Here is a 12910-nt window from a genome sequence, read left to right as displayed (position 1 = left end):
TATCTCAAACTGAATGCAACCATTAAACACTTTCTTTGCCTTTAGCATGTACTAAAAGAGGTTGAGAATGTCTACCTACAGTTGATCCATAGATGTATTCAATACAAATACTGGATAGTCAGATCTAAAAGAACCTGCCCTGAGCTTTTCCCAATGTTTGGTGGGAATTCCTCTAACATTATTCGGTAAATGGAGCACTTCAGTTCTGTCTATATCTGAAAAAAATTGATTGCAGATATCTTCTTGCTCAGTTTGGCTGAATTATCCCACCAAGGCACTACAGCTACAGCAGGAACTTCATATTACCATCTGAAAAACAGTAGGAGAGAACAAGAGTTCCCACAGCTAATACATACCGTCCATGATGTCCCTAGAGGAGGTAACTCCACAGCTTTAATTCAGAAAATGGCTTGCAAATATAACCCTTTATGTCTGCATTCAGCCTACTGTCTACCCTTGGATTCTTAAATTAGCATTGAGAAGATGCTCAGAATAACTTCCAAATTTTCTAACTGCTTCAGGTTTTCTTTATCAATACAGAACACAGCCATGCCTTGCTCCCATTTTTAACTTCTCTATAAGATGGGTAAATATCAAGTGTCCACACTGACCATGCCAGACTTACCTTTCCCTTTCTGTAAATACCGTGAATTAACAGATCTTGCTGCAGCTCTCACAAGGTAACAACTATCACCACTGATTAACTCTTTTTTCAGTGGTACTACTGTTGACAAAACAATACAACCTGAAGGTTGGACTAGACAGTCTTTAAAAGGTCCCTTCCTACCCAAGCCATTTAGTGATCCGGATTAAATTTTTAAGATACTTTTCTCCCAAGGCTTCTCTTTTACTCCCTCTTGTCTCATGCAGCGTGCATATGAAATGACAACACACATAGACTACCATACTGAAAACCCACAATTCTCTTTCCCCTTGGCTAATACTGATAATGCAGTTAATTACATGCACAGCTGTAATTATACATCCATAACTAATGCTTGCATATCTCAGCACAGTTGAGGCTGCTGGAAACAAACTGTCATGAAGAAGCTAGAAGGAGAGAGAAAACATATTGTGAGCCCTGCCAGCTAGGGTTCTGCAATCCTTACCAGAATCTGCACTATGTGGCACACCTGAATTCTCCTTTCCTTCCTGCAGGAACACTGCTAGCATTGGAACATTGAAGAGTAGCTGTCCTGAGGGTGTACTCAGGACACCAGTCTTTACCTGATGCAAAAACTACAACTACATTGTTCCAATGTCAAAACAGCGACTTACAGTGTCTCTTCCATAATGTCAAAGCTACATAGTTGCACAATGTCATTCCACTGAAATTACGTATCTCTGAACCAGCCTAGAGTAGAACACACTGGGTCTGCCCAGGTAGTGTCTGAATTCAAAAGCAAGACGTTTGCAGTATGAAAACTGTACTTATTCAGGCTTAGCATTTCCAAATGAAATTAAAACTACTGGTTTTCTTAAATGACTCCAAATTGCTAGCCTGAGAGGCTACATTTCTCCCCAATTCACATCCATATCCAGGGCCTCTTTGTTAAGGAGACAGCTACCAACAGGACTTCTCTAAAGGGGGCCCTCAACTCTGAATTTCAATAGATCAAGAGAGAAAAGCCTCAAGACAGGAAAGCAAGGCTTATCCCCTCACTCTCTTATGAAGACCAGTGAACACAAGTAAGAACAATTAGTTGGAAACAAAGGATCTGTGGGTTGACTTAGGTTTGATTTTCAAGTCTAGTTTGGTCGTTCTTTATTTACTGATTTAGGGGAGGGAAGCCTGACTGCTTTTGCCCTTATGCCATCATTCCTTTAATTAGAAAAACTAGCCCATAGGCCAGCACAGTTGTTTTTTCAACCTTCTTATAGTAATTATACAGAATTAATTCAGTGCTAAAAGCCTCTCAATCTCTAGAGTGAGATTAATAATTTTACAAAATTTAAGCAATTTGGAACATAGTAAAAAAAATAAATCTTAAAACCTACTGTTTTAATTTGAATCCACACACCACCACCACTGAATTGTGGATGTTTTGATCCCTCTGGCATATGAGCTAGGAAATCAATTTAAAATTCCAGTGTAAATAGCCCAAAACCATTTTATTTATGTATTTGTTTTAAAATAGAACTCGAATTCCAACTTGGATTTAAAATTATGCAGATTATTTTCTTCACTTCTCCCTCTGCAGACATCTCTCCTTTATCATAATGTGTCTTCTGAGTCATTTGCAGCTGCAGGGGATGAAGCCTTTGAAACTTCTACCTTCCAGAAAACCATCCCAACACAGCATGACACTACCAACTCTTGTTACCCAAACACACAAACAGACACTCTTCAAAGAAGTTAAATTCCTAAGGTAGCTAAAGCAAAAAATGGGCTGGTTTTAGCAGGTCAAGAAATAAAAGCCCAGCTCATTACATACTAGAAAAGTTTATGAAAGGTGCTCTACATGGTTACACCCTAGAGCTAATCTAAGAAATACAGACTGAAATCACCAGCATTTCATACAGAGGGTGGAACAGACGCTCAAGTCTCAAAAGTTTGTCCAAATATGTCAGAGAAGAAAGCCAGGACAGAGAAAGACTCAGAGCAACACAGGGCAGCAGAGATGATTTTTCTCCTTCGAAATTGCTTTCCACATTTGCACTTTTACAAAAGTTTCACTTTCAGCTCGAAAAGATGAAGATCAGTCTTTTCAGAAAAGACCACATAAACTGACCTACTTCTAACATTAGCTACATTAAAAAAAAAAAAAAATTCTGTTCAAGGTCTGGGTGATTTTTTTTAAAATGCTCTTTTCTTCCTTTTCTGGAACTGGCACTGGCACTAGCTATCAAAACTTATTTGCCACAGATATGGTTAAAATTGCATTAAGTGGTCCAAAGTGAAAAAGACCATACATTTTCATTTGCCTTTGTAGGATTTTTGGTTGACTGGCTCTTTTCCCCCCCTTTCTCCCTTCTCCTGAGTAGTTAACAACCGCAACACCAAATGTTCTGTCTTTTGGTCTCCAACGGAAGTTCTCACTTGTTCAAATTTTCTGCCCACCTTTTATTTTTCAGAAAAAGAAGATTAAGCACAACAAGAAAAGTTATGCATATCTATAGGAGAAGAAATTAGAGAGCTACATAAAGTATAACTCAGAATTAGACCCCACATCTAGACCTGAATTTTGGGAGTTTGGTGAACAGAAATGATTTCAGTGCATGTGAAGAGGGATGATGGGAGGTGGGGTGAAAAGGTTGATAGGAGGAATGTACTTGAACCACAGGGGGTAGAGTTTCAACAGATGAGTACACTGGTGCTTGAAAGGAGAGAGGAAAAAAGAAAACTTGAGAGAACAAGAAAAAAAAAAAAAAGACAAACACCAATACTCCAACATTTTAAAAGCCTAGCGACCAATGGGTATACCAGATATCTTTTCCAGAATGCAAGGACCAGTACTTACTTTTAGGAATTTTTTTTTCCAGTTTGTTTGGCTCAGCATTACTGAAAAAGTTTGTCCAAAAGTCCATGTGCTGAGCCAACACTTATCAGGTTTCAATTTCAACTGTTGCTATGAAGACTAATGTGCAACTGTATTCCAGAAAGCAAAGCAATGGAAAAGACCATGCTGATATGTAACAAATATGTTCATTGGCCCCAGGAGTAAAAATTGTATTATACCAACCTGTGTCATAGATATTTTTCACCTCTTATTATTAGAGAAGAAATGTGCAAATCAAATTCATTGTTTGGCCAGAGGGTATTATCTAAATAGCTCTAAATTCCTCATTACCCTACCTCAATAGATTACCATCTCTCTTAAAATATGAAGCACCAATTTAAAGAGTCACCCCTGCTATGGTCACTCCATCAAGATGCAACGAGGTATACAGCAGATTGCCAGCCTAGCCAGACAAAAAACCTGAACTGCTCAAGTGGGTTATCTTTGCCAAGACCCATATATCCCTCACACTTCTGCTGGACTATATGATAAACCTATGCCAGCCAAGGAGAAAGAAAAATAGGCAAGTAATATTTTCACTTCAGCTACAAATTCAAGCACAGGAATTCACGCATGTACCGAGAATATGAAAATAGTTAGTTAAAACAGTTCTATAGCTAAGGAAGAAAGTGTTAAAACAACTGCATTTTGTAGGAATTTATTGAAATGTTGGTTTTGCTAAACTCTATCACTCCAAAATATAGGAAAAATTGTTTGAACTACATTTAAAAAATAAAAATCATTGTCTTATTTTCACAGAATCACAGAATCATTTAAGTTGAAAAAGACCAAGACCATCAAGTCCAATCTTTGACTGATCACCACCTTGTCAATTAGACCAGAGGACTGAGTGTCACATTCAGTTGTTCCTTGAATATCTCCAGGGATGGTGACTCCACCACCTCCATGGGCAGCCCATTCCAATGCTTAACAAGCCTTTCCATGAAGAAATTTCTTCTGATGTCCAACCTGAACCTCCCCCAGCACAGCTTGAGGTTGTTTCCTTTTGTCCTGTCCCTTGTTCCCTGGAAGCAAAGCCCAACCCCCATCTGGTTCCAATCTCCTGTCAGGTAGTTGTAGAGAGTGAGGAGGTCCCTGAACCTCCTTTTCTCCAGGCCGAGTTCTCTCCCAGAATTGTTAAGATTGGAAAAAGTCTTTAAGACCAAGTTCAACCATCAACCAAGAGTGAATAAAACCAGAGAGTTTTCACCTCTAACCAAAAGAGACGTCCACTGTCACAAGCCATCCACAACACAAGTTGGGACACAGTTTTGAGTAATGTCTCCCTTTCCATGAGTCACAAATCCAGTAGTGGCAATTCACCTGCACAGCAGGGGATATCTGGCTAATGGTTTTTGGGTGTCCTGATGCTTCCCTTCCAGCTTCCTTCTCCTTTAGGAGTGCGGTTTGCAGCTCTAAGCACTACATACAGACCAGCACAGAAATGAGCTTGGAGATGCCAGGCTCCAAGTGCTGGCCAGAAAACCGTCTGATCTCCTTTGTGGCAGAGGTAGGAAAGACAGCTGAATAGGCATCTCAGAGTGCAAAACCAGCCCAAACACTCAAGTTACATAATTTCCAGCTAAAAATAAGTCCATTACAGTTCACAACAGGAACAAAACTTTCAAAGACATGATTCTTTAGATATACGTCTGGGCTTCATGTGAAGACAACTGGCATTGTTTCAATTTTTTAAAACCATACAACCACCTTAGATTCCATACTTGCAAGGAAAAAGTTTGAAGAATCTACAACTCAAGTGCTGCAAGTGTTGGCCCATTCAAAGCCAGAAGGAAATACAGGACAAGGGACAGAAATAAGAACAAGCTTCCTCACAAGGGGCAGCAGAGGGGTAGGCACTGATCTCCGAAGACCCAAGACAACAGCTGGAACTGTGTCAGGGGAGGTCCAGACATCAGGAAAAGGTTCCTCCCCTAAAGGGTGATCAGGTACTGGACCAGGCTCCCCCAGGGCAAGTGGTCAAGAGTTCAAGCAGCATTTGGGCAATGCACTCAGGCACATGGTGGGATTCTTGGGTTGTTCTGTGCAAGGGCCAGGAGTTGGATTCAGTGATCCATGTGTGTCCCTTCCAACTCAGGCTATTCTGTGATTACATCTTCACAGAGACTAAAGCAATATAGACAGGGCAGCGTTTTCCCTACTAAGGGTAAGGAAACTTAATGTTCATTTTCCCAACATTTATGCATCTCTTATTACTATATAAAAGATAAGTCACCATCAGAAGAAAGGGAGATGGGTTTCAAGTCAGCAAACACACAACAAAGTATGCTCTTTACTTACAGCATGTACAGCATGTCAGAGGAAAGACAACTGTATGGTTAATTTTATGGAAGTTTCCAACAGACTACATTAGGAGCCCTGAATTCCCATTCTTACTATGAGGTTAGAAGAAATCCACATCTGAATATCACCAACCATCTAGTCCCGGAAAACTTACATAAAAATCTCAACTGAAGGAGGAAGGTTGACGTGCTGACAGCATTACTTGAATCTGTTGTCAAACCCTGCATATCTCTCCTCTTGTGTAACTTCAAAATGTTAGATGTATTTGACATGGGTTGTCAGCTTCATACATTTTCATTAAGGAAAATAAGGTCCACATGGAGCATTTTGTCCATGTTCATGCACACACTCTGATTTGCAAAAAGCTCTGGGAAATTAGATCATCTTCAAGCAAGCATCCCCTGCTGTATTAAAGAATGGGGAGCTTAGAGCCATCACATCTCCAGAATCTGACATTCTCTTAGAAAAAGTGACCCATCCTCCATTTAAATTGTACTAAGCTCAACAAGAAAAAAAGCTAGGTTACCATATATGTATTAATGTAGTTGATAAAAAAATTACACAGTCCCCAATGACACAATATTTAAGAGACAGTTTCATACTTCATATGCCACCCATAAATTAGGACTGTACACTAAGCCCTTTGAGCTAAAGATTTTAAGAACATAGGAGGTGATACACAGTCCACAGCTTTTCTTGAAAATCTTAAATAAAACTATTTGAATAATAATCTAAGGGATGCCTGGGATAGAATTTAAGGACTGGGCAAAGTCCTTGAAATCACAAGAGCTGGGCTGGATAAATACGTCAAAAGACCAAAGAATAAGGTATCAAGTTAGAAGTGGCAAAGGTGGAAGAAGTTACAAGGAGAGCTTAACTTTGAGAAATAAAAATCAAAAGGAAAGCAGAAGCAAAAGAGAAAACACACACAGCTAAGACATAGTTATTATTTGATAATAGATCTGTTTGGGAATAATTTGTTTTCCTATTTCTCACCCTCCCCCTCGACCCCTCAGCCTCTTTACTGAAGATGATGTTTCACAAACACTTTAAATCAACTTAATTCAAACCAAGAGGGGAAATATTTTCCCTCAGCATTGACTGGTAGTTCCCATTCATTCTCTTGTCCTAGTGCTAGCTCCTGTGGAGTTTTCCAGTGCTATTTGACTGCAAATAGAAGACAGCAGAAGCAGCAGTTAGGAGACTTATGTCCTCAAAAGCAGTAAGAATAGGTCATTTATCACATTTGCATAACATTTCCAGGTAGTATATTCAGCTTTCTAAAGAACTCTGAAGGCCACTCACTAGAAATGCACCAAAATGAGTTCATTTGTACATAAACTAAAACACTTTTCTAAGGGGATCCCTACCAGCAGTACCTTCAAGACTTCTTCATAGTGTGATTTACTGCCAAAATGCCTTCTCCATCACTTCCACTAGCTTCTCACAATTAGCTTCCTGCTCCTAGCAGCCATTGAAAACAAGCCTACTACAGATAAATCAAACACTCACAATGGAAACCTGCCATTAGGAAAAATAGATCAATGCACTTTCAAGGGTTTGCAAACAAGCACAGTGTGAATCAGTGTTCACCTTGCTCTAAAGCGCAAGCATGTGCTCAGCAGCTTGAGAAATCAGTACCTTACTGATGGGTACCACACACATGGTAACACCAAATAGTGTCTGACTATAACACAGAAGTTTACCTCTGTCAGATTTGAAAAGGAGAGAAGAGGAAACATGCAAGCTATTCCCTGGGGCATAGATTTCTCATTAATATTCCTCTGAAATGTTAACAGTGATCAGAGAACAGAGGAAACTGGCAGAAAGGTTGTGACATTATCTTCCAATCTCTCTTTCATGTCTCCCAACACGTGCAATAATGAAAGATCACACCACAAAACCAAATTCTTGCAAATAGTCTGATGCAAAAATGCTGACCAAAAGACAGCTCCGCAGTTTTGTGATTATTCTTCCATTCATCTCTCTAACACCATATGCACGCAGTTTGTTTTATGTTAAATGTCACATATATATTATCACCTCATACTGACTTCTGCCAGTTGCTTTTAGTTTCTCTTTCTCTCCTTTCAGTGTTATATTTGGAGAGAGAGGAAAAAATATAAAAGAAAAAAAAAGTGACTGAGTCAAGTAGAAGGAAAATTATCCGAAATCCTTTAAACAGTTGCTCTGTTAAATTGACACAAGTTTAACAACGTGTACTTGGCACATTCCTCCTGCCACGAATACAAGAAACTTTTTCAAAAAAAAATCTCCCTCAAAGCAGGCAAATCTTTTAAAGATACAGCACATACCTTACTGAATGGTGGCTTGATGACTTTACAAAGCCATTTGTAATCACAAGTGTTAAGACCACAAAGACTTCACAACCATAAAACTTTTTTAAAAAAAATTTCTTTTTTAATAAAATAGTGACTGAACAGGGAGGCAAACCCAGTGAACTCATTCTTCCTCAAGTTCTACTTTCTAAGACAGTGCAGTGACACAGCAGAAGAGAAAGTCTACTAGACTCAGGTGTAGAAGACCAGAAGAGACAACAGTACTTTTTCTTGATTCAAAAGTGCATGATGTTTTCCAGTCTCCAGAGCTCTCAAATTTCCATTACCTTCCACATGGCTTTTTTTTTTTTTTAATACAAGGACATGCTGCACATTCACAGCACAGCATGACAAAGAGAGCTCCTAAACTTTAAAGAGATCATTCATTTTGAGGAAACAGACTACCAAGTGACAGCAAAGTCTCAGTTCAAGAGGAAAATTGTACTTGATGGCCTCATCTAAGTCCCAAGCAAATCCTTATCTGAGAACCACAGAATTAGAAATGTTGTGGTTGGAAATATACAAAAACACCCCCCCAAAATTGTCACTGGAACAGGAGGACACTGCATTTTAGTGTGCAGGTGCACTGGCAGAGATCTGCGGAAAACTTTTCCTAGTTACAGTTAAATCTATGGACATAAATCTCCATCCATATTGAAGCTGTCTAGAGCATCAGAAGAAGAAAGCCACATGTCTTACACGTGCACTGTGAGAGCTCTGCTCCCTGTGTATCAACATGGAAACCACGAGATCATATTCTAACACCACTCTGTAGGTTGGACACTGAGTAAGCATGTCTATGAGCCCAAACCTTAAAATCAAAGAGATTTCTACTAGGTAGAAAAAAACAAAGAGCGGAAGGAAGGGTGGAACACCACGTTACTCTTGATCTGCCATTCGCTGCTCAGCAGCACTGCTGTCAGGAAGTGTACAATGCACACAGCAGTGTTTCAGCAACAGTTACACCTTTATGTAGCATAACGAGCTTTGTCTGATGAACACCAGGGCAAAGGGGAATTAAAAAAACCAACTTTGTAGGACAATGTACACAATATGTTGTACCCGAACAGGGAGGCTACAGAAGCACTTGCTTTTAAGAACAGCATGGTCAGGTTATATAATGACTGAGCAAATGCAGATACCTTCAGTGTCCAAGACTGCTACGGAGTAAGTAGGTAAGAGTTTTTCCTATCCCTTCATCAAAATCCCTGAGAATTGTGCACCTCTTAATTTTTGCCTGGCATAGAGAGAATATAAGGAAAAAATATCAAAATGGTATGGAAACCAGCTCTCTTCCTCCCCCACCCTCCAACCCATCATTTATTAAAAAAAAAAAAAAAATCCTCAGACAATGATACTCACAGCAAAGTTGCAAGCTACAGAGAAGGCAAGTATTGTACTGCACAGTGAGTTTCAAAGAGATTACAGAGGGAGAGAAAAGAAAGCCAACTACCCCTATACAACCTTTTCAGTATGAATAAACTGTCAACCAGGTTCACCTCTAGATTGGTAGATTCACACACTCAGATCCACAGACTGCACTGACAGCATCTTTCACCAATACTCATTTCATACCATGTTCCTGTTTTAACCATATTAATCTTTATTTTCTCTGACTGGCAAGTTTTTAAAAGCTGCTGCGGTACTTTTAACAGCTTTATGACGTGCATTAATGGATCTTTTGGTATCAGTACACAAGAGGGACGTTTACCAGCAAGCTGTCACCACTGCTGTTCCTCCTCCCTATCTAGTTACCGGTCATCAGATTAGATCCCTACCACCTACTTACACTTGAAAGGGGGACACAAGGGAAAAAACACAAACAAAAACCAAATCAAAAACAAACAAACACAAAACCAAAACCCAACCGAACATCCAAAACAAACAAAAACCAAAACAAACAAACACCAAACAAAAAACCCCCAACAAAACAACCCCAACAACCCACAAAGAAAAAGCCCCAAAAACCGAGGTGGGAATCAGGGGAAAAAAACTTCAAAGAAAGCAAACCTGCAGCTCAAAGTGGAAGAACTTTACGTAAATTTCAATGAATTTTTCTTTACTGTGTAATATTCTGCCTAAGCCACTCAATCAAGCAAGAATGACACGGAAAGAATGGGACTAATGTGAACAATGAATGATCCATAAATATCTACAAGATTATATAACTGAGGGTGAGATGGCATGCATGTATTTGGGGTAAAGGGAGAGAAACAGACAAGGGGAAAGAGGAGGAATCAACATCCTCTGTCACAGATAGGGGACGCAGCACAGTTCTTACTCAACTTCCATCTCTTCCCAAAAGATAAATATTTTAACCAAGGGCTATCAGGCAGCTGAGTGACAAAAGCAAAAGAAAATCCATTTGCTTATGAATAGACTTCAAAACATCCCTTGCTGAAATTGCACTGTAACTGCTGCATCATGAAACAGAGCTCATAGGCAACCATGTTTATACTAAAGCAATTAACACACGGTACATTTCCTGCACTGTTATTATCATTGGCGCTCTTGATGTGTTTGTTACACATCTTGAGCCTTGGCAGGTTAAGAGATACTCTTTATAAAGTTAACGACAAAACCTTACTGATTTGAAATGTACTCACTGTTATTTTTCAGGAACTCCTATATTTACTTTATACCGTTCTCAGGGGAGAGCTGGACTGTTGTATTAGTTCTGCAAGGAAAAGATATTCAAAATAAACTTTGCAAAGGCTTTGAGCCAAAAAAACTTCACAAACATAACTTTTTGGACCCACTACCCACTTGCTTTACAAGGCTGTGCACCGTGGCTCTGCATAATCACCACCCACATTTCAGAACAATCATTTCATCTGAAATTCATCAGCGGTTTAATCACTTGTATGAGCATAAACTTCGGAAAAGGAACATACGCACATATACACACACCCCAACCCCACCAAAAGCTCTCGAAGGCCGGGTCGCGGGGGAGGCATGCCCTCGGAGGCGGCGGCTGGGTACCAACGCTGATCCCGCAGCCTGGCTGCCTGCGGGGATGCACTTGCTTCAAAGTTGAGGCTTCTCCTTCCGACCGGCGCCCGCGGCGGTGCGGACACTTGCTGCGGCCGCAATCTCCGCCCGGGCCTGACCCCGCGTATTAACCCACGCGGGACCGGCCGCGGCGGGTGCCCCACACTCCCTCCCGGACCCCCTTGACACCGCGGACCGACGGGACCGTCCCGCCACCACTCACCCACCGGAGCACGAAGGTGCGCGGCCCCCGCCCGCCGCCCCTCACCAGCGGCCTCCGGCCACCAAGCAGAGCCGGGGGCGGGCAGGGCTGCCCGGGGCACGGGAGGGGGCTGAGGCGGGGACGGAGCGGGGGGAGGCGGCGGCGGAGGAGGAGGTGCCGACGAAGTCGCGGCGGGGAGCGCCGGGCGGCTGTGGCAGCGGGGGCAGCGGGCCGGGGCGAGGGCAGGGCGGCGGGAGGAGCCGCTGTGCGAGGCGGGTCAGGTCGTGCCGGGCCGCCCTCCCGCCGGCAGCCGCCGGCCGAGGCCCCGCCGCGCTGACAAGCACAAGGCTGCGCTTCCTCTTCCTCGCAGCGACGGCGGCCGCCCCACCGCCCGCTGCGGGGAGCGGCTGCGGCGCTCGCCGCGGGCAGGTGCGGGGCTCGCCTGCCCCGTCCCGCCCCTCCGCCCCGCTGCCTCCGCGTCTCCCCGCGCTCCCCCGCACCGCCCGGCCGGCGCCGCAGCCCGCCTCGCAGCCGGACCCGAGGCTCACCTACCTCCCCGGGTGGGCAGCACTCCCGCCCCACGGGGCAAAGCGGGGCCGCTCAGCCGCCCCTGCCGCGGGAGCCGCACTCCCGCCGCCGCCTCCTCGGTGCGGTGCGGTGCGCTGGGCTGCCCCCGGCGCTATCCCATCCCGGGGCTCGCACAGGCACCCGGCGGCTCCCGCCGCCGCTCTCACTTCCTCTTCCTTCCTCCTGCTGGCCGGGCCGCGATGTGCAGCCCCGGGCCGGCCGCTGCCGAGGGGTCCCGCGGCTCGGCAGCACCTGCGGGCGGGGGGCGACACCCGCTCCCGCCTCCGCACCACTTCCCCCGCGCGGGGGTGCGGCTGACGTGCGTCCTCCTGCAGCTTCTGATGAGGGGTTTGGGGCTGCCTCCTCGCCTTTGGAATAACTATTGATGTTTTGATGTCGCTTCTATTCCCAGAGAGCCGCCGCTGCTGAGCAGCCCTGCAGCGGGCACGCTGCGGCGCACGTCTGCTGGCTCCCAAAGCGAGCGAGCGAGCGGCCGGGGGAGCCCAGCCCAGCCGAGCCGGGACGCCCCGGGCCGGGCCCGGCCGGGAGGGGGCGGCCGCAGCCGCGCTCCGCAACCCCTGCCCGGCCCCGCCGCCGGGTACCCGCTGCTTCCCAGGCCCTGGCGCTTCAGCATCCCAGCGGGTCGCTAAAGCCACTGAGAGGTGAGCGCCCAACTCGTGGCTTTCGCTCCCCGGAAAAGCCAAATATCAGAGATCTGATTTTGTTCTCAGTCTCCCTAAAAGAAAAGTACTCAGTAAGAGTTGTTATTTTTCTCTAATGCCTGAGCCCACAGCTACTGTACGGACTACATAGGATATGTGATGCTGTAAGCCATCAAATTATATCTTCTAATATCAGTTAGTGAGAGTGGTGTCTGGGCGTTTTTTTCCCCCAAAGTCGTGTACATTATACTTTGATAAGAACTGGTAGCCATGAAGCCTGGCTGTGGTACAGTAACTTTTAATGTCTGGTATAACAAGATTTACTCATTGTGAACTATAACATCA

At 43.8% G+C, this 12910-nt stretch overlaps 1 protein-coding gene across 1 annotated transcript in view; it reads right to left on the bottom strand.

The window, feature by feature from the left end:
* The window catches only part of ELMO1 (engulfment and cell motility 1), a 312368-nt gene extending 300080 nt beyond the window's left edge, over positions 1 to 12288 (bottom strand). The window contains exons 1-2 of the mRNA XM_050308939.1: positions 11889 to 12288; positions 10750 to 10820 (exon numbers count right to left, since the gene is read on the bottom strand). The gene's annotated coding sequence lies outside the window, so the exon portion shown is untranslated. The remainder of the gene's footprint in view (positions 1 to 10749; positions 10821 to 11888) is intronic.
* Between the last annotated feature and the right edge of the window lie 622 nt (positions 12289 to 12910).

Source organism: Myiozetetes cayanensis, unplaced genomic scaffold (genome assembly GCF_022539395.1).
Source record: "Myiozetetes cayanensis isolate MyiCay16 unplaced genomic scaffold, myiCay2020 scf1, whole genome shotgun sequence".
Taxonomy (NCBI): Eukaryota; Metazoa; Chordata; class Aves; order Passeriformes; family Tyrannidae; genus Myiozetetes; species Myiozetetes cayanensis.
This window is presented reverse-complemented; position numbering and strand designations above follow the sequence as displayed.